Source organism: Heterocephalus glaber, unplaced genomic scaffold (genome assembly GCF_053883595.1).
Source record: "Heterocephalus glaber isolate CG9 unplaced genomic scaffold, H.glaber_assembly_v1.0 deba00001504, whole genome shotgun sequence".
Lineage (NCBI taxonomy): Eukaryota > Metazoa > Chordata > Mammalia > Rodentia > Bathyergidae > Heterocephalus > Heterocephalus glaber.
The window spans coordinates 39,410,910-39,431,063 of NW_028258324.1; the positions used below are offsets into that span (position 1 = coordinate 39,410,910).

Consider the following 20,154-nt stretch of genomic DNA (forward strand, 5'->3'; position numbering starts at 1 on the left):
TGTCAAGAAATGTTGAAGCATAGACAACTGAGCATGCAAAACTTTTGTGTCGCTTTTTTTTTCATACAAGGGACTTACAGAGCACTTGGAAAGTAGAAAGAAGAAGGACTTTTGAAAAAACACAAGAGGTCTGACTATAGAGTCATGGCAATATTTACCTAAAGGCTCCATTTGATGGACACAGAGTCTGAATAAAGGAAGATTGGCTTCTACTAACACCGATCATCCACACCATGCTGAGGGCCAGATGAAATTGTTTGGGAGGAACTGAAACAAAATCTACACAGTTGCTCATAAGTTCCATACTAGAGATCAATTTAATCAACTCACTTAAATGTGAGCAAATAAAACACTGCATTTTATCCTGATTTTTAAAAATCATTATTATTGTTACGTACAATAGAAATCAGTTACTTAGGATTTTCTTAAGAATTTTTATCTGTCATTACAAATGAAGAAGTCCTGTAATTTCCTTGCTTTGTATTTTCTGAGTACACTTTGTTAATTAAAGTAACAACGGTTTAGAAAAGCGATTTGGGTAATTTTTGCTCTTTTATAATTTGTTGTGACAACTTGTAGAAGATAATTACATATGCTTAAAACATTTAGGAAAACTGACCTGTGAAGCTATGGGCATCTTTTTAATAAGTTAAGTAGTCTTTGACTACCACTTTAATTATTATTTATTAATCTATTTAGTGGTTTTTATTCTTTTTGCAACAAGTTAGTGTTTTTATTTATTAGATACTTTTTAATATTTAATGGTATATTAATATTGTATATCCATGTTGACATCATACTTATATAAAATGCATCCAGTTCAAGTGTACAGTTTAACTTGTAAAAAACCAAATATATCATCTGTATAATCGCCCCTACCATCAAGATTCCCTGAAACCAAAACAATACTGTATCATATTTAAAATGAAATATATGAAATATATAATCAATACCTGTTTTGAAATTGATTGCATTTTGAAAATATATTGATTATATGTGAAAATATTTTAGATACATTAGGTTAAATAAAAATTTAAAGTTGTACATATGTCCAAAATTATATTTCTGTTGGACAGTGGTGGTCAAAATGCCACATTAACTCTAATTTTCAAAAGTGTAGTACTAATATAAGAATATAATTTTAAAAGAAATTATATCATCTTGAATTTTTAAATAAATTTAACATTATGCCCAGAATAAGTCAAAATGTTCCATTTTTCCTTCTGTTCATTAACAAAACCTTTATTTAAAAATATTTTAAGACTTCAGACTATTTTTCTATCTGTACCTATTATTATTTTGGGTGTGGTTATGGGGAAGATAGAATTAAAAATAATTATTAAATGAATACAATGTTATGATTCAATATCAATACATTAAAATTGATTTCAAGATTTCACACTCTTTGTTTTAATCCTGATTTTCTTACTTTTTTCTAATTTGTCATGGGTCTCAATTGACAGAGGAATAAGTCCATCTAACAGATAAATAGATAAGTATCTAACAGATAAATGGCAAATAAAAGCAGTATTGTAGCTTTTCTTATTTTGCACTGGACCATGTCTGAATGTGCTCAGTCTCTCCTTATTACTGCTGCAAGTCAGAGAAATCCATAAGGATTCCCTCCAACTGGATTCTTTGCTCTTACAAAAGCATAAGACTTTGCTTTCTGAAATTTCTGTCAACCTTGTCTCACAGAGGCTCTCATTTTCCTCTCCTGTTTGATGTGAACTAAACTATTTTTTAGTTTGACCCCACATGAGACATAGAATTTGGAATATCATCGCTATGTGCTTGATAGCTAAGTAACAATTTCACTAGTTTCTAAGTCCAGCCTCAACTCTTGACAATTCAGTTCAAGAAGAAAGACTTCTAAAAAAGTAAATTCATCTAGGAGAAGGATTTTTTGAAGAAAGCTTGAATCTACGTGTCTTAAAGCTAGTGTCCCAGAGTAGTATTTCTTTGCATTTGGACGGCATTATGTTGTTACAAATGTCCTTCATATATTTTCAGTGATTTGCATATGTGTTTTCCAAAGTCAATGGGGTGAGCAAAAAACATTTTAATCTTTTCTTTAGAAGACAATAAAGGGCCGAAGTGGTTAGGTCCAAGGTCAGAAGAGTAGTAAGTTTTCTTGAACTTGAATCATCCTCTTCAGTGACTTAAGTTTAATACTGTCTTTACCATCTACATTGTTTTTATCAAATAGTAAATAAAAAAATTGAGTTTTCTGTTGTTGATATGCAGTATTTGAAATTTGTTGTCCATAATACAGTACTGGAATTGATTATCTACTTATAGAGTCTTTGGTGTCTGTGATCAATATTCATATATAAAAGGAAGAGGAAGGATAATTTAAAAAGGTAAAAAATCATGTTGAGGAATTCTTGCCTGACGCAGACATGACGTTTGACCAAATTATTTATAGTCAAAATGAGGTGAAGAGAAACAATTGTCCAGAAGGTAAGAAGTATACATAATGCTAACATTCAATAGCACTTCATCACAAGATCAGTCCTTGTTGTCACAGTTGTTGTTACTGTTGTTGTTGTTAATTTTATTGTTGTTGCTGTTGTTGCTATATTTTTTGAGCAATAATGTTTGGGGTTTCCTATTTACAGAATTATTTCAGTTATTCTACTTAATTCTATTCATCTTCAAAATTCAATTTTCTTCAATATGTTTATCCTTTTAGCAATATTTTCAATGAGGGATTGTGAATTTTATCTTGACTCTGATTGAAAAAAGACTTTAAGAACAATTATTTAATGTTAATTTATCTGTATATAAGATTCTGGTTAACATTTATTTTTCCTGTAAACTCTGAAGATATTCTTCCAATGTCTCTGGCCTTTATTTTTCTGAGGAGTAGCCTGCTGGAATTACTATTGAGTTTTTTTTTTTCTAAGTTCTTTTACTGGTACATTTTAGGTATACAATTCATTTACATTTATCATTGGGTGTTTGTACCTGTACATGATGCATCTTGGTTCTTATTTTTTTCCCCATTGAGTTTTATTTTTACATCCAAAAATTTCCCTTTCTTTTTCACTCCAATAAACATTATGTTCTTTTGGTAAAACAGTTTTATATGTTTGTATCAGTGTGAAGTCTTGCTTTTATTTATTCAACTGTGTTGTGTAAACAAAAATTCTATTTACCTATTTTTAAACCTTTTTGTTTTTATCACAATTTTGTAACCCTGATAAATAAAGTGGATAAAATAATAAACATTAAAAACAAAACTCCTGCCTTCTGGAATTTGTAGTCTAATGAGAGAGTCAGAGAAGCAAATAGAAAGTTTTGATATAGAGTAATCAGGTACAGATAAATATTTTGTATATTGGAAAGAATATAAAACATTGATCAAGCAATAGAGTTTCAGAAGGCAAAAGTATTTATGAGAATGACAGAACTTTTGATTTCAAAGGTTTGACATAAGTAAAAAAGGTGTGAAGTAATCATTGTAGAAATTACACAGCAAAGTAGGGACATATATGAGGATTGTTCTATACAAAATTTCAGCACCCTGGGAGGCTGAACCTGGAAGACCATTGCCTCAAAATGTTACATCCAAAGGAGTACTGGCTGAGAAGTTTTTGCTTGTGTACTAACTTGCAAAAGCCTTTTGAAGTTTCTGGAAATCATACCAAAATAGAGTCAATCCTCAATTCTGTGTGGATTCTATATTTGTGAATTATCTATTTGATAATATTTATTTATCACCCTCAAATCAATATTCATGACACTTTTATTGTCATTGGCCATTTCTAGAATGGCAACAAGTTTGAGCTGTTTGACATGCATGTTTCCAGTTGTGGTCAAACAGAACGATGGCTGCCTCTCGTTTCAGTTTACAAGCTACAAATGAATTACTTGTTATGTATTCAGCATCACTTTTACTTTTTGAATTGTGATGCATTTTGATTTGTATTTTTTTTTCTGCTTAAAATACTCCCCAAGCATAGTACTGACATGCTTTCTAATGTTCCTAAGTACAAGAAGGGTGTGATGTACCTTATGAGGGGAAATATGGATGTTAGAGAAGCTTCATTTAAGGATGAGTTACAGTGCTGTTGGCTGTGAATTCAGTGTAATTTATTGATTCACTGATGGAAGTGCTGTGACCAGTGGCTCTACTTAACTCTGTATTTCCCATAGGAGCAGTGATTCAGCAATCAATAATTTAGTATTTATTGTGACTTTATAGAACACAACTATGACAAATAATGAGAATCATTTATACTTGCTGTTCCTTCACTGGAGACATTCTGCTCAAAATGATACATTCAGAAATCTTGGGGGAAAATAATATGTATATAATTACTACCACTGACTACAGTATTTCTTGCAAACATTCTTCTAATTTTTCATAAACTCTTATAAACTCATGAACATTTCATAAATGTTTCCTCAAACACTTATTTTACCTGTAGATTTATTCATTTTGTGAAGAATATCTCCTATATATTGTAATTAGCAAAACTAGTCATTTGTCAAAACAATTCATGAATTAGAATAAAGTGTGTGTGTGTGTGTGTGTGTGTCTGTGTGTGTGTATGTGTGTTTTACTGAGGTATGAACTCGGTGCCTTCACAGCGTACTACCTCACCAATACTTTTAAATTACTTTCTTTTCAGATAGGGTTTTCATTAAGTTGTTCACTTGCCCAGATTGGGCAAAAACTTGCAATCCTCTTGCTTCAGCCTCGTAGAATGCTCAGATTACAAGTATGAGCCACTTTGGCAGGCCCCATAATCCTTTTCAATAAGAAAATAATCTAAGGTTTTCTATTAAAACAAATATTTGAATAACTTTTCTGAGGAGCAATCTTTCAAAAACTGGTAGAAACATTACTTTGTCTTGCAAAATTTCTGACTCAAAAACTTGAGTCAATATATAAATAAATTGGAATTATTATAAGATATTTCATGACAAGTAAGAAAGCAATGACAATAAATCAAGGTTGTTTGTCATAATTTCTTTTGTAATATTATGTATAGTGAACATTATTATAAGTCCATCAAAATATAATAAAATTTAACAAAATTCCTTCAGAAAAAGTGTGAGCATGTCTATCTAAATTTGGATTATAGTTTTTGAGAAAAATTAAAACTGCCGTATGAAAATCAGAATTAACTGCATTAATTTCATAGGCTTTTATTTTCTAACATTTCCTGTGTATTTTAATAAAAGTAAAAAATACATATTTTAATGCTGGGATGTAACTCAGTGGCACCATGCCTGCCTGACAAGGGAGAGGTCTTGAGTTCCATCTTTGGTACAACCCCCCCAAAAAAAACATATTTTAAAAAACAATCAGTTCAATAGTTAATATAGTCTAATTTTTTATGTTATAGAACTTGAGAGATAAAAACCATTTTAGAAATGAAATAAGATGAATACTGGCTGTATTGGAATGTATATTTCATGTAATGCAATTTTAAAATAGGTTTCAACTACATGGAATCTATAAAAATTATGCAGTGGTTTTATAATTAATACTTAACGAATATGCTTTAAAATTTTTGAGATCTTTTGGAGAATAAGTTACTTTTAAAAATAAAAAGCAGCTTACAGTATAAAATCTGTATTTCAGCTTTTTGAAGGTAACTTTGTTCCAAATAGTTATATATTTAGAGATGAGAACTAAGAATATTTTTAAACATTTTGTTTAAATATGTGGGCAGTAAGGAGAAACATTTCTAACTTTTGGTGTTTCTCATTGATCTCATAAATATCATGACAATTTATTGAAAATTATCTAGAGAAGGAGAGGATAAATACATATTCTCATAAAAGTACATATTGAAAATTGTCTATGAAAGAAGGAGAAAATGTTTTAAATTAAAAATAATTTGTCCAACTAAGTATTATCATATATATGCATTTCAAATATGACAATGTAGGTCAAATGCTCTGTTTATCCCATTTCAAACCATAACAGAAAATTAGCAAAAAAGGAAGGCAATGTTTATAGCTTCTTGGACAATCACTAAGAAAGTTTATTACTACAGATGACCTGGAGCATCTTCATGCAAATATAGAATGGAAAGATCTGGGGTAGGTGAGTGTGATGTCTTTCTTTTGCAAGTTAAGATAAAGACTATCAAGAATTCACAAACAGATCAAATTTGTAACAGAGTACATATGAGCCAGGTGTGGTGATGCACACCTGTAATCCCAGCACTTGGGAGGCTGAGGCAGGAGGATCACCATGAGTTCAAGGCTAGCCTGGACTATATAGTGAGTTCAAGGCTGGCCTGAACTACATAGTGAGATCCAGTCTGAAAAAAAAAGTATATATGAAAATTGAACAAGAAAATAATTTCTTTTGTTTTGTTAGTTATTCATTATTCCTTGGAAAGTCTTTTGTGTTCTGTATTTCTATGTCCTAGTTTAAAGAGTTTGTCTAAACTTGTCTGTAACTTTACAGAAAGTTAATCTGTAGCATTGCATGTTTCTTTTCAGAAATTTTAATTGTTATTAGTACATGTTTGCATTACATAATGGTTAGGCTCATTGTGGGGAGTTGGTGCCTGTGCATAACACATCTTAATTTTTACTTCCCCTTTGCCTCTTCTCTTTTTGGATTTGTTTGTTTGTTTGTTTGTTTGTTTTGTTTTGTTTTGGTACTGGGAATGAAACTCAGGACCTTGTGCTTGCAAGGCAGGAGTGGGGCCACTGAGCTAAATCCCCAGTCCTCCCTTTGCCTCTTCTCTGTCTCACCCATCCATCTCTTGGTCCTCATTTGCAAAAGGGAGCTACTGAATATTCTAGGGTTAGATGTAAAGATACTGAATACTGACAGATTCAACACTGGGTTTTGCTAAGTGGCAATTTCAGAGAGATAGAAAGACACCATTGTTGACAATGACAAAAATGAACTAAAATATACCCCCCAAAATGATGAGGTTATTGCAGAGGCAAAAAATTACAAGCAATCAGAAGATTGTAGAAGGAATAAGACTTTAGGATGTCTGTAAAGGTGAAAAACAGGACCTGCTAGGGTGACCATATAGAGACCCAAACAGATAGCAGATGATATTTGGAAAGTGGTATCTTTGTTTATCATTTTAAGAATATAATATTCTAGAATTAGCAAAAATTTTTAAAGGTGGCCATGGCCATAAGATTGGGGAGCTAAAAAAAGAAAATAAATAATAAGGAAAAAATGAGAAATTAAAAAACAACAGAAAAAAATAGGTCATTGTTTGAGTCATTCTGTTTGAATAATAGAGCTGTAGTGGATAGCAATACTCTGAGCCAGAATTACATTTCCTCTGCAAAAGAGAAAAATATAAACAAGAAGTCAGTAATGACTGTTACAAGGTAGAGTTCAGGCTGCCCTCAGTGTACAAGAGGAAGATTTTAATGTATTGTGTGATAAGAGTCTGGAAAAGCTTTAAGGAAAAAGTAGGGTGTTAAGCTCTCTTTTGAAACTGCAGCCATGTGGTATGAAAAGCCTCCATTATGGAGAGCTCAGGGGAAATCAAGGTCCCGAGAAAGGAAAATGATCCAGTAATAGCAAGAAGATGCAGAGGGATACTCTCAGCGAAGTGGTTGAGGTAGCTTCTATAAAAATAATTGGTTTTTAAAATTTTCTCTTATAATAAAAGAAATGCTTAGAGAGCATGGTAAAAAGGTTTAGAGGTTTAGTTTGAGGATAAACTGTCAGGAAAAGACAAATAACTCGAGAGGTTTACATTTGAGTCCATTACCAAGACATGATGGACTTAGCAATTGGTCAAGTGACTGGTAAGGGATTTATCCCAGAAATACTCTGCTGGGGAGGGTATGGTGGTCACATTATCCTTAGATGCTCACAGCATGGAGGATGAAGTCACTTATATGGTGGCTGTTCTCCATGATAATGACATGATAAGATAATGTTCTCCATGATAATGATATCTATATATTTGCACCAATGATTATCATGGAACACTAGGTTGACTCTATGTACTATAGAGAAGCTGCTAGAAAGAGGACACCAAAGTGTCCATTTATTTTGTACTTAAAACACTCTTCCTCCTGCAGAGGTCTTATGAAAGCCAAGCACAGACACATTTAAAGTGTGATTTTTAAAAAATAACTGTGCCCAGAAAGAAAAAGTAATTATTTCATATGAAAAAAATAACTGAGAGGAGTTATGTAATAAGGTGTTTTTATGCACTAAAATAATCCCAAAGGTAAAAAGGGCTAATTTTAGTTTTCCCTTTAATTTTGAAATTTATACATATATTTTATGCTAGTAGTCAGGGATTTACATCCGTAAATTAAATGAAAAACAGTAGAGAGATTGTGTTGTCAGGACCTTCCTCATAGCAGTTAAAGACTCCACTGCACACACTATCTATTCATTGAGTGTTCATGTGCACAGATATAGAAGGCTAATTCTAGCTCTAAAGTGAATTGCTTCTTTTATGGAGGGAAATCAAATAGAGCACCATAAGCACAAAAACTTATTTTAAAATAAGAGGCATAGGAAACCCCATAGGAACTGAGGGTTTATCTTGGGAAAGCAAGGACAACTCTTTCACAAGCCTTCAGCAGAAGGGAGCCAGAAGCAGTGAAGAGGGGGGTATTATTTTTTGCAGAGTAATTCTTGTTTGGGCTATTTGGATTTTTATTAAGAGTAAAGGAGAAGGAGAATTAGAATCTAAGGTCACCTGCTAGGGGTACAGTGTGGAATAGCTACAGGATAAAGAAACCGGTTGGAGTCACTGTGGAAATTCTGATGTTCATAGTGTCTCTCATAATCTTCTACCCATATTTTATCATTACATTTTTAAAAATTAATAAAATATCTTATATCAAAGGAAGATTATAGGCCAAATGTGAAATTTTGTGCTTCAAGCTTATTTGGGGTTTACATTCCCTCATGTTTTGGAGTTAAATCTTTTGACTAAACAATAGGTCAGTCTTCAATCTATGTGTACTACAGTTTTGATATTTAGGCTGTCACTCATTTATTTATTTACTCTTTCATTTATTGCAAATATTTATTGGAGATCTACCATATTGCTAGGTTGTTCTAAGTACTCTATTAAAATATAGAACAAAAAAGAAAAAAATGTCATGTTCTTGAAAAGTATTCTTAGACTGTTATAATGTCTTCCCAAGTACAGCAACAAAAACTTCATATCTCGAGGTGTAATAATGTCCTGTCAAAGTTGGTACCTGCTAACTGGAAAAAATATAAATTTCAAATCATTATATATTGATAAATATAAAGTACAAAGATCTTCAAATGTGTAAATATGACAATTATTTGTGGTGCTCAGCCTTACTCCAATAAGAGATTCTAAAGTTACAGAAAGAATAAGGTCATTTAATATATAAACACCAGAAAGAAAAACAATTCTGATATAAGTACTTAAAATATCAAATTTTTAACAATCAATTTGGTCTTTTACCATGAGATGCCTTATTTTCCAAATCTAATGTATTTTTAAAATGTCTTTTAATAATGGTTTAAAGAATTGCATGTAGCAAAGGCTAGAGGGCTGAATGAATGATTGAAAAGAACTCTACAACCCTCTGTAAACTTCTTATTACTCCTAAGAAAAGGGGAAAATATCTAATAAAAGGTTGAATAGGCCTGAGGGAACTTTAACTTGCATGACCAATACTCACTGACCTTGGTTGTTTTATAGGGGGTCACATTTTATTTGTGTGCAGATAAACTGCTAAAAAATATCTTCAATGCATTGGGGGTAAAAGTTTTTTTCTGCATTTCTCATGCTACTATAACTACTCCTTTCACTCCCTGCTACTTATATGTTCATTTCTTGTTTCAGCTTAGAGCAAGATAGAAGTTCAATGAAAAAATTCATCACATATTTAACATGAGTCAGATTTAATACAACAAAATTTTCCCAGCTAGAAATATTAGCTCATTTTTAAACCTTAGAGAAAATCATTTTACAATACTTCAATTTACATAATTTAAATCACTGATGAATATTACTTAACATTTGTATATCATACATGAATAACTATGATAGCATTTATACATTGATATTATTTATATAGTATTTATGCAGTTTATAGTTAAATATAGTGAAAATAAAAAGTATTTTGAATATTAAGTGTTGTATTGGAGTAAAACTTTCTACAGTGGAGTTTTTCTTTGTTCAGTGTTCCACTTTTTTCTCCTTTCTCTCCTTTTTAATCACTTTCGCATAGTGCCACTCAACCCCTATTTCTTTGGTTCCAAGATTTGCCAATAGGGTATGTACAAACGTTGTCCTGAAAAACCAATAAGATTTTCAGTTGGAAGAACACAAAATTGATAACCAACAGGAACCACATATTAGGAACCATCATCTGAAAATAAAGGGGTTTAGTTACATTAAAATGTGAACAGTAATCTCTGAAGCTGCAAATATTGCTGAACGAAGTAAATACTTAAAGAGTTCAAACACTAGTCTAACTTAAATGGGAAAAGATTTGGCTTTTTTATTTTTCCAAAGGGAAACACCAAAAATAGCAATGCCAGGAGCCTACAGAATTGTTATATAACTCTAATGGCAAAACATGGCTTGCCAATTGAATTTTGTGTTAATCCTTGTGATAACTCTGAGTCAGATTAAACCTGACCTGAATTTTTTCCCTTGTACATTCTTGTAATGGATTTTCATTCTTTGGTACTTTTGAATTTTCAGTTTTATGATGGCGAGGGTCCATTTTTTACAAAATTCTCTTTTAAGAAAATATATGCTTACATTTTCTTAACCATAACATTCTATAAGAATCAAGATGTGCTGTGTACATGTACCAATGCCCCAAAGTAATTGTAATTATCATGTACCATAAATATGCACTAATAAAAAATAAAACTGTTACATATAGGTTAATACAATTAAAAAATGAATATTATTAATTGGCATTCAAAATTTTATGAATATTAATAAAAAGTTGAATTTTTGTTTGTTTTTCCTCATGACTCACATTTTCCTGACAAGCTTATTCAAGCTATAGTAGTATCTTTCCTCTTTATAGTAAAATCTTTCTCCAATTGTTATTAGGTTAAATCATTTATGAAATTAAAATAAATTTTCTTCAAATTGGGCAAAAGTTTATACTAATTTAACACAGATTATTGAGGTATCACATGCCTGTAATTCAGACTGTTCAGGAATCTGAAGCAGGAGGATCACAAGTTCAAGGCTAGGCTAGGGAAATTTGTGAGACTGTCTCAAAATAAAATAAAAAAGGACTGGGGATGTATCTCAGTGGTAGAGCTCTTCCCTACTATGTACAATATCCAGCGATGTAAAAACAAACAACAGAAAACATGATTAATGCTACTCTAACTTCCACTTTTCGTGGTTCATTAGTATCCTATTAACATTTTTACCCAGTACTTATCTATTTCTTCAGTTGCCCTGCCTTGCATGAGAATAACAAATCAAGGAAGGTATTCGAGATGAGATAAATGATGATTTATTTTTAAGTACCTTGGAAGGAAAGGACTGTTTGCTTCTCATTTAAATTTCCATTTCCAACATTATGTTGAACTATTACAGCTTAGTAATTTGTCAATTCTATGTAAAACAACAACAACAACAAAATTATAGAACATCTACTAAGGGCCAACTTCCTATATCATGTGTTATAGCAACACAAATAAGACAAAACCATAGCAGTTCAGAAATTCATGATCCAGTGGTGGAGACCAAGTCAAACATAACTCATAATTCAACGGATATAGCTCAGTGACAAACAGCTACACAATATTTCATGAAAATATGTGGAGAGCTCATTTTTTTAAAACCATCTGAGAAGATACCATAAGGAGGTTGAGAGATTCAAACAGTGCCATATTGGTCTTAATGCTTGCTATATAATGTTTATTTTCAAATTAAGAGGGCCCAGTGATGGTAGCAGTTTCTTCTTTCACTAAATTTGTTCTTTGAGGCTTTCCAGAGTCATGTGTTACACTTTCATGAGTGATGTTATTTACATTATTGATTCATCACAAAGATGCTTATTATAGTTCACCAGAAGTTTTCCTTTCCAAATTTGAGCCAGATAATATAGAACTAGATGGATTCTCAGTAATAAAAGGAGTTTGGAGTAAACATCTCTTTAGAAACAAAAATCCAAAGAGAGACAGACTGAGAAATTATTCCTCAGAGCTTCCTTGCTAATGGAAAGCTTTGTTCCATTGCATGACATAAAGAAAAAGCCTAAAGGCTACCTGTTACTTGCCAGCACAAGGTATAAATTAACTTGACCTTGAGTTATGGGAGGAAGTTAGCTTTAATAGATTAATTTGCAGGATGTCATAACAAGTGGAAAACTCAAGCTCTTATCAAAATGAGGCTTTCAGAAGAGCATGGTCAGCTAACACATGTAGGCCAGGATATTTAGAAAACAGGTTCATAATAGAATGAGGTGATAAAAAACAATGGAATGTTGATTAGGAATATAATATAAGAGTATTTGAAGTAATTTATTCTTTATGGAATAGGGAATCTTATTTTTTCAAGAAAGGGCTGTGGAACAATAGGATTAGAAGTACAGAGGGTATACGTCTCAGTTTACTTGAGAGTTCGGCTTTATTTTTGTGGTTCCACCATCATGATTACTGGTGGTCTCTTTCATTCTCAGAACCATTCCAGTGTAGGAGGATCACTTAGATGGTCAGTGTAGTTAAAATACTTGTCTTTGAGAAGCTGGGTTTATTTATTTATTTATTTTTTTCATTTGCCATGGATTACTGCTTTCAAAGTATCTGGAGGCATTTTCCATATAAAACCATTCAGGTCGGGATCAGTAAGAACACAAATTTCTGAAGTTCTTGCTGTTAGTTTGGTTATAACTGCTCTGACACATTTACTACAAATAGTTAATTTCAAAGCACATACTGGCATTCCTGAAGTTTTTCAGCACAATTATTAGTTAAATTTTGACAGTAAAAGGCTTATTTACCCCTTTAATTATTTGCAATGCAATACTGTATGCCAAATAGATTTTTTCTTCTACTAATAAATTTCCTGTTGGTAAAGGAAAGATCTGTGTTTTCGTTAGCAATTAGTGTTTGATATCTTTAATAACTACACCGAAGTGCTGTTGGCCTAAAGCTGAATGGTAATAGCCCTCAGTGTCATATAGCTTACAAAATATATATTAAATTGTCCCTTCTCCACTATGTAACTTTCTACTAGAAGCCAGGACATTATTTTGTTATGCAATATGGCCCATTTAAAGATAACATGTGTACAAAGGAAAGTAAGAGAATGTCATTTCTAAGACTGGACAGATGGATGAAAAAATTCCAGAGTGTTTTGCCAAGCACCTGCCATTATTTGAATGACAGCTTATGATTAGAATCACAAAGAAGAATTTGTATTATCACAGGTGACAGTGTGGCTAATTGAAGAGGTTGCTTATTACAGAATGGGTCAGTTTCCATTGAGCTACATTCAGGATCCAAGGGCTGCAAAAAATGAATACACAGCACACAGTGTCTTCTTAGGGGAACTAAATGAAGGTGGGAGGAAGAGGGGAGGAAGTCTTGCTGAGGATGTAACGACTCACAGCGGGCTTGAGATGTGTGCTGCTGGGAAGATGCTCACAGCACAGTTTCAAAAGTTGCAGAGGAAATAAGAGATAACAGTCCTTTAAGATAAATTTTTATGTCATTTTCTAACTACACTAGACCACTGCTTCTTTTGGAAGCACAAACCATCGGATGGAACTGGGCCTCATTATGATATGTATCACTGTTTCTAGATAATAATATGCCACCAGGCATCTTGGCTGAATGCTGTAAGAACACAGCAGTGCAGACTGTAAGTATCTGTGCCTCAATTAGAATATTCAGAGATTTCACATTTTGCAAAGGGGCTTGCCAAAGGCTTCTCAAGTTGCACATGCTGCTGCTGCTTTGCCTCTCCTTTATGCTTTATTGAATCTATTAGAAGACAAACACATCTCTCAGTCATCAGACTTCTTGCTGACAACACCTGTCACCCTGTCACTCTATATCTCAGAGAGACACTTTAGGGCATCATTTGAAAGAATTAGTCAGAAAATGAGAGGAAACATATCTGAGATAATTATTCTCACAAAAGGGATGATACAACTGTTTTATTTGAAGGAACTGCATGGAAAGTTAAGATTAGAATGGTTTTGCCATAAATGCTGGCAGTGATATTAGAAATCATGGTGGATTTCAAATATAGGTTAAAAAAAAAACTTAGGAAAATCTCACATTGTTTTGATCAATAATTAAATACATATCTTTTTCCAGTATTAATGGTCAAACATTCTGTACATTTTTATAAGCCTCAAATATTAATTATTTGACTCTGAAAACAAGTTTTAGAAAAGTAATTGACTTTTCAAAATGAAAGATTTGAGAATTAATCCTACATAGAAATATAAAACTAAGTAATAGTTATATCCAAGAGTAATGATTTTAAATTTTTTTCTTAGAAAAAATTGTCTTCTTGGTTTATTTTTTATTGGTTGGTCATATATTTATTAAGTAAATAGTAATATCAATCTTGATATAACTCGTTTTTACATTACTGATTGTCTCAGTCACTTTCTCATCACTGAGATACAACACCTAATACTCACAGTTTAAAGGAGGAGAGGTTTGTTTGGCCTACTGTTTGTAGAGGTTTCAGTCCATAGTTTGCTGGCTCCAAGGCAGAATGGCATGTCAACGGGGTGTGGAAGAGGAGAAACTACTCACGGCCTGGCATGCAGAAAGCAGAGAAAGATCAAGGGAGGAGCCCAGGAGGGAAATTAGTCTTTCCAGGCCTTGCCCTGTGACCCCCTGATAGCAGGTCAGGTACAAGCCCCCACAAAGCAGTCACCTTTCAAAAGTCCCACCAATGAGTGTATGTGACTGTTGGGGGCCAACTGGGTATAATTTATAACACAAGCATGAAAAAATTACTTTTACAAAGTATGTTATTGTGTCCTTTTTCCTATTGTTTCAGCTGCTTTCCATAAAAATTAAACCGTCACACAATCAGGCAGTTTTAATACCAAGATACACACATACATAAAAACTTATATTGTAAACCACCAATGCTTGATTCTTGTTATTTTGCTTTTTTATGATGGCATAGCTTGTTTCATGCTTTATAAATTTTTTAATAGGTAGGGAAAATGATTTAGGATATTTTAATTTTTTCCAACTATGGCAAAGCAATTTTTTATCTCCCAGTCATCAAAAAATTAGTGAGCACACTGGGATTTCTTCCCTTAAAAGTGTGACAGAGTTTTTTTTTTTATTTCTTTGTTTTTCTACTTTTTTAAACATAGAAAGGTCAGTGATGACCTCTGCAAGGAAAATACTGTTAATTTAAATGAAAATGAAATTAATACAACTTGCAAAATGTATTCTTTTTGAAATAACTACAAGGAGATTAGTTTCCCATGAAATTATTCTTATTAGCTGTGATTGGGTTACTGTTTATGAATATTCAAATTTCCAACTGATTTATGTCTATTAGTTATATAGACATCTCACAAAAGTCATTCTCATATTTCTACTATATGCATTTAATTGTGTAGCTAATTCATTTATGAATAGAAGTTTGTACTCACATCTTCATTTCATCTGAATATGTTTGTTCTGGCTTCTGACTTTTTATTATCAAAGATATTAGCATTATTTTCCTCTATGAATGTATTCTTAAAGTTATTTTTCTGAAAATAATTATTTTGCCTAAGTTCTCACAGGCACACTTTCCTAGAAAGACTTTTTTCTTAATTTGCCATTTTTTAGATTCTGTCTAGAGACTATTGCAGGATTTTTTTATACCTCTGTTTTTGGAAATATGTGCAAATTAAGGTGAGAGGGAATAAATATTCTGGTGAGATGCAGGTACTGCCAATAGTATTAAATTGAAACCACACATAACCTTACTGTCATGGTTTGTATCTGGATTTACCCCCAAAGCCTCATGCACTTATAGGTGCACTTTGGGAAGTGACATTGTGGATTAATCCACTGATGCTTCTAGCTAAATGTGATTTGGGGAGGTGAAACCTGCTTGGAGCAGGTGAGTCACTGAGGATGTGGCCTGGGTTTATTTCTTTCTCTTCTCCTTTCTTTGTTCTCTCTCAGTTTCTCACTACCACTCCATGAGCTCTTTCTCCTCTGCCAGGCCCTTCTCCCATGATGCCCATTATGGACTGAAACTTCTACAAACTGTGAGCAAAAATAAACCTTTCCTTTTAAAAGGTGAATGTTGGGTATTGTGTTGCAGTGACACGAAAGTAACTTGACATCTCCTTTGGCCCATCATTCGAAATACTAGCAACTTACCTTCATCATTTAGGTATTACAGTGAGAAACTGCAGATGCTCACTGATATTGTACAGTCTTGCGCCTATTTAAATATTTCACATGACTTACTGAAAGCAACTTTCGTGGATAACTTTGTAGATGGTGAGGTATGTTTTCTGTAACATCTTGCAAAACAATCTAGCAAGAGCAAAGAGTCAGCATATTTGAAGTCTGATATATGACATAAATTTCTAGATGTATCAAAATTTGAATTAATTTCAACTTTCACACTAACATTTTGCCTAGAAAAAAATGATCACTTAAATTATTGGAAAGCCACGCAATAGTGAACTACAGAAGTAACTATTATTATCACAGATTCTTCATTTTTTTTCTTTAGGAGATTCTATTTTGATGTATTTATTGCCATGAGACAAATGCTGTTACTTATCTTGCAAAGGGCTAGGATAATTTTGTTCAGCACTTGATGTAAAATGAACATAATATACGGACTAATTATTCCAAATCATTTTAATTGCCTCACGGTATAAATATCTAAAGAAGGTTTGATTTTTATTTGAATTTTATTCAGTAACAGATCAGAATATAATGTGGCATATTCATTCATTGTGCATCAGGGAGCATGTCAGTGTACTGATTAAAATAAGATTTTAAATAATAGATGGTAAGAAATATGCTGAACATCAAACTTGAAGAAAATGTTTGAAAATACAGCAAAAAAGGTTATTGTATTTAGTTTTCATTTACTATAAAAATTTATCTATATTTTGGAAAATAAGAATTTAATTTCTTATTATCTTTGTGACACTAGAGATTTAAGTCTACCAGTAAACATCAGCTGAAGTAATTCTGTCTGAGTAGAAAATGCAAAGTTCAGTACATATGTGTGTGTTTGTGTGAATGTGTGTTTCCATGACTCCCCAAATAAGAGATAAAAAAAGTGATGAGGCTGTCAGAAAAATAAAAATTAAGTTGAAAAATTACTTATAAATAGACATTTGGAGGAAAATAAAGTATGCAGTAAGCAGGGATAAGTTAGTGATTATATTTAAGTTTAAATAAAAGTATTAAAACAGAATTCCAGTTGTGAAAACTATTTTTCTGAAGACATGAATTTTTTCCAAAAAATTATAGACAGTAGAGTTGAATCTCATGGGCAGCCATTTGACAGATGGTTGAAGGAAAACACATGCATCTGTCAATCATTTTTATCAACTCTAACACTTTATTAAAAATTCAAAAATATGTTTTATAATGTCAAAATGAAAAATTGAAAGTTACACATATTTCAATTGTTTTTGGACCTGGATTTGAAATTCTTCTTCAGAGTGCCATAATTTAAGTAGGTCTTTGGGCCTAAAATAATTGTTATTGCCTGAAAAAGTACATAGGATTGTCACTATCATCAGAATTGGTTTTAAATATTCTTTAGAGTCTACTCAACCTAGATGTCTGAAAGTATCAGACAGAAATGTTACCAGTTACTTCCATTGGTTTAAAAGAAAAAAATTATTGTGACAAAAACCTCTTCTGAGTACTGAATGTGATTATAAATTAGGGCTACTGGAAGGAGTAAAGACAATGAAATCATATGCTTTATTCTGAGTATCAAATTTCCTAAATATAAGGTCACCTAAGAACCATTTCATGGCCTCTTAACTATAATGCAATACTAGACTTTGTAAGAAAAGAATAACCCAAAATGTGTGATTTTGCATATTAATGTTGGGATGTGCTGCACAAACCCTCAATTCCTATTTATCCCACTGCTTCTGACCTTTGTGCCTTAGTGTATGAAATGTTCTCTGACCCCATTAATATTGCACTGGCCCTTTCTATCTGGATAAATCCCGTTTTTTTCTGTGATGCAGCTTATCCTGCAAGACCCTTTCTCATGTCCCCTTCTCCTGACTCAGGCTTGAGAACTCACTATCTTTTTCTGCTCCTGTGGTATTCTGCCCTGTGCTATAATCCCTGTAAATGAAGAGATCACACTTACTTGCCTTTCCTCAGTATCTAGCCCAGTACCAGGCACAGAGAGCTGTCCAGAGAAGATGGGAACAATGGATGTGTGGTGAATAATTTCTTGACCTGAATCTTGTAGTTGTAACACCAAACTAATGCTTCCTGATCAAAGAACTCCAACTCTAGGACAAAACTCAGTCATGTCATACTTCTTTACAATGCATAAGTCCTTCTTTTTCAGGTATTTTTGTTTCAATTCAATTCACACCTTTGGATTTTAATCTTTTTTTTTTTTTTAATTTTGGTTCCGGGATTGAACTCTGGTCCTTGTGCTTGGGAGGCAGGTGACAGAACCACTGAGCTAAATCCCCGATGGCCCTGGATTTTAATCTTAATAGTTTTCAAGAAAAGAGGAGGAAAGGAAACACAGATGACATTGTTAGGAGAAACTGCCACTTGCCTTGATGGAATCATTTCCAGAGGCAAGATAAGTACTTTTTTCCCTTTGTTGTTCAAGTGAATGGTTATACGTTTTCATCCTTTTGTGTTAGAAGCTTCAGAAGGGCAGACACTTTTTCCCTTGCAGTTGTTAGGGTCAGGCCTAAGAAAATTCAAAACCAATCAATGATAGCATATAAACATGGGCATGTTGAAAATAGCTTTCATTTTCTGTTTACTTTATGACTGTGGGCATAGTCAGACATTCAGTGCATTGTGTTGTTAGTCTTTCTGGATAGAAATGGATTAAGTTGAATCATATGCCTTCCCCCTATGTTTTATAAATCACAACAGAAATATATTTTAAAATGCACATGTATATTTATGTAGATAAGGATAAGTAAAAGAGTGAGAGAACGGTGGAAATAGAGATTCTTTTCCTACTTTTTCTAATAGGTAAAGATGGATACTGAAAAGAAGTATAAATTATATGGTCAAGATATTTAGTAACTATTAATTATATACATTCCTCCTCCACCAAACCAAGTGTTATGTCTATAGGTGCAAATAGTAAACCTGAGAAAAAGTCAGGGAAAGAGAAAAAATTAGAATGATTGGTGGTCATAAAATATGAACTATTTTGAGACTTTCTTATGAATTTCAAAGACCTCATATCAAACAGAGAGACTCCTTTCCCATTCACAATTATTTGTAATCTATAGAGGTCGAGTGTCTTTTGGAAGCCCACAGAGCAGCACTCACCTTTCTGCACATAAATCACAAATGTCTTTTTTTCTTTTAAAAGACTGATAGAGTATGCATCTAGCTATAAGATAATATACTTCAAGTCTCCAGCCCCACAGGCCCCCTTTAAAGGAGGGAAAGGATCAGAAATACCATAAAAATGCATAGGTGATGTAGGAGAGAGGTAAGGGACATATCTTGTATTTGTTGAGAATGTTACTGCTGCTTTCATCTTTTATATCACTACTACTAATGCCACAGTTTCTGCTGTAGACATTAGACTTTGTAAGAGAAAACAGGCAATTCACATGGAAAGCCATATTAAATGGAACAAAGTAATATCAAGCGCTCTAGTGGAAATGACTGGGACAGTTGATTGTACCAAACTCAATTCTTGAGCACACAGTCTATGATATTTAGCAGCAGAATCCAAAAGAACAATCCATTTAATTAATTTTTAAGAAGTTAAACAAAAATTGCCATGAGTATTTATGTTCTGTAAGTTAAACTACTAATGAGACATAAGAGCCTACTCTACTGAAATGCGGCAGTACTTTTAATGGAAATAATTTCTTAATTATCAAAAAATAACACATGTTGTTTTTTTGTTTTTTGCCATGGATGTGGAAGTTGGTTTAAAAACACTGTTATAGCTGAAGTAAAATGTAAAAAGTTAATACTCTTGGACACATCCAATACATATTATGTTTTGGAAAATGTGCTTT

At 32.6% G+C, this 20,154-nt stretch overlaps 2 long non-coding RNA genes across 10 annotated transcripts in view; one reads left to right on the forward strand and one right to left on the reverse strand.

Moving 5' to 3' along the window:
* LOC147825318 (uncharacterized) overlaps positions 1-14,734 on the reverse strand; it is a 238,584-nt gene extending 223,850 nt beyond the window's left edge. For all 7 annotated transcript variants that reach the window (XR_015440929.1, XR_015440930.1, XR_015440932.1 and 4 more), the window contains exon 1: positions 14,596-14,734. This is a non-coding gene — a long non-coding RNA (uncharacterized LOC147825318). The remainder of the gene's footprint in view (positions 1-14,595) is intronic.
* Positions 1-20,154, forward strand: part of LOC101710237 (uncharacterized) — a 96,339-nt gene that overhangs the window by 15,607 nt on the left and 60,578 nt on the right. The window lies entirely within an intron of this gene.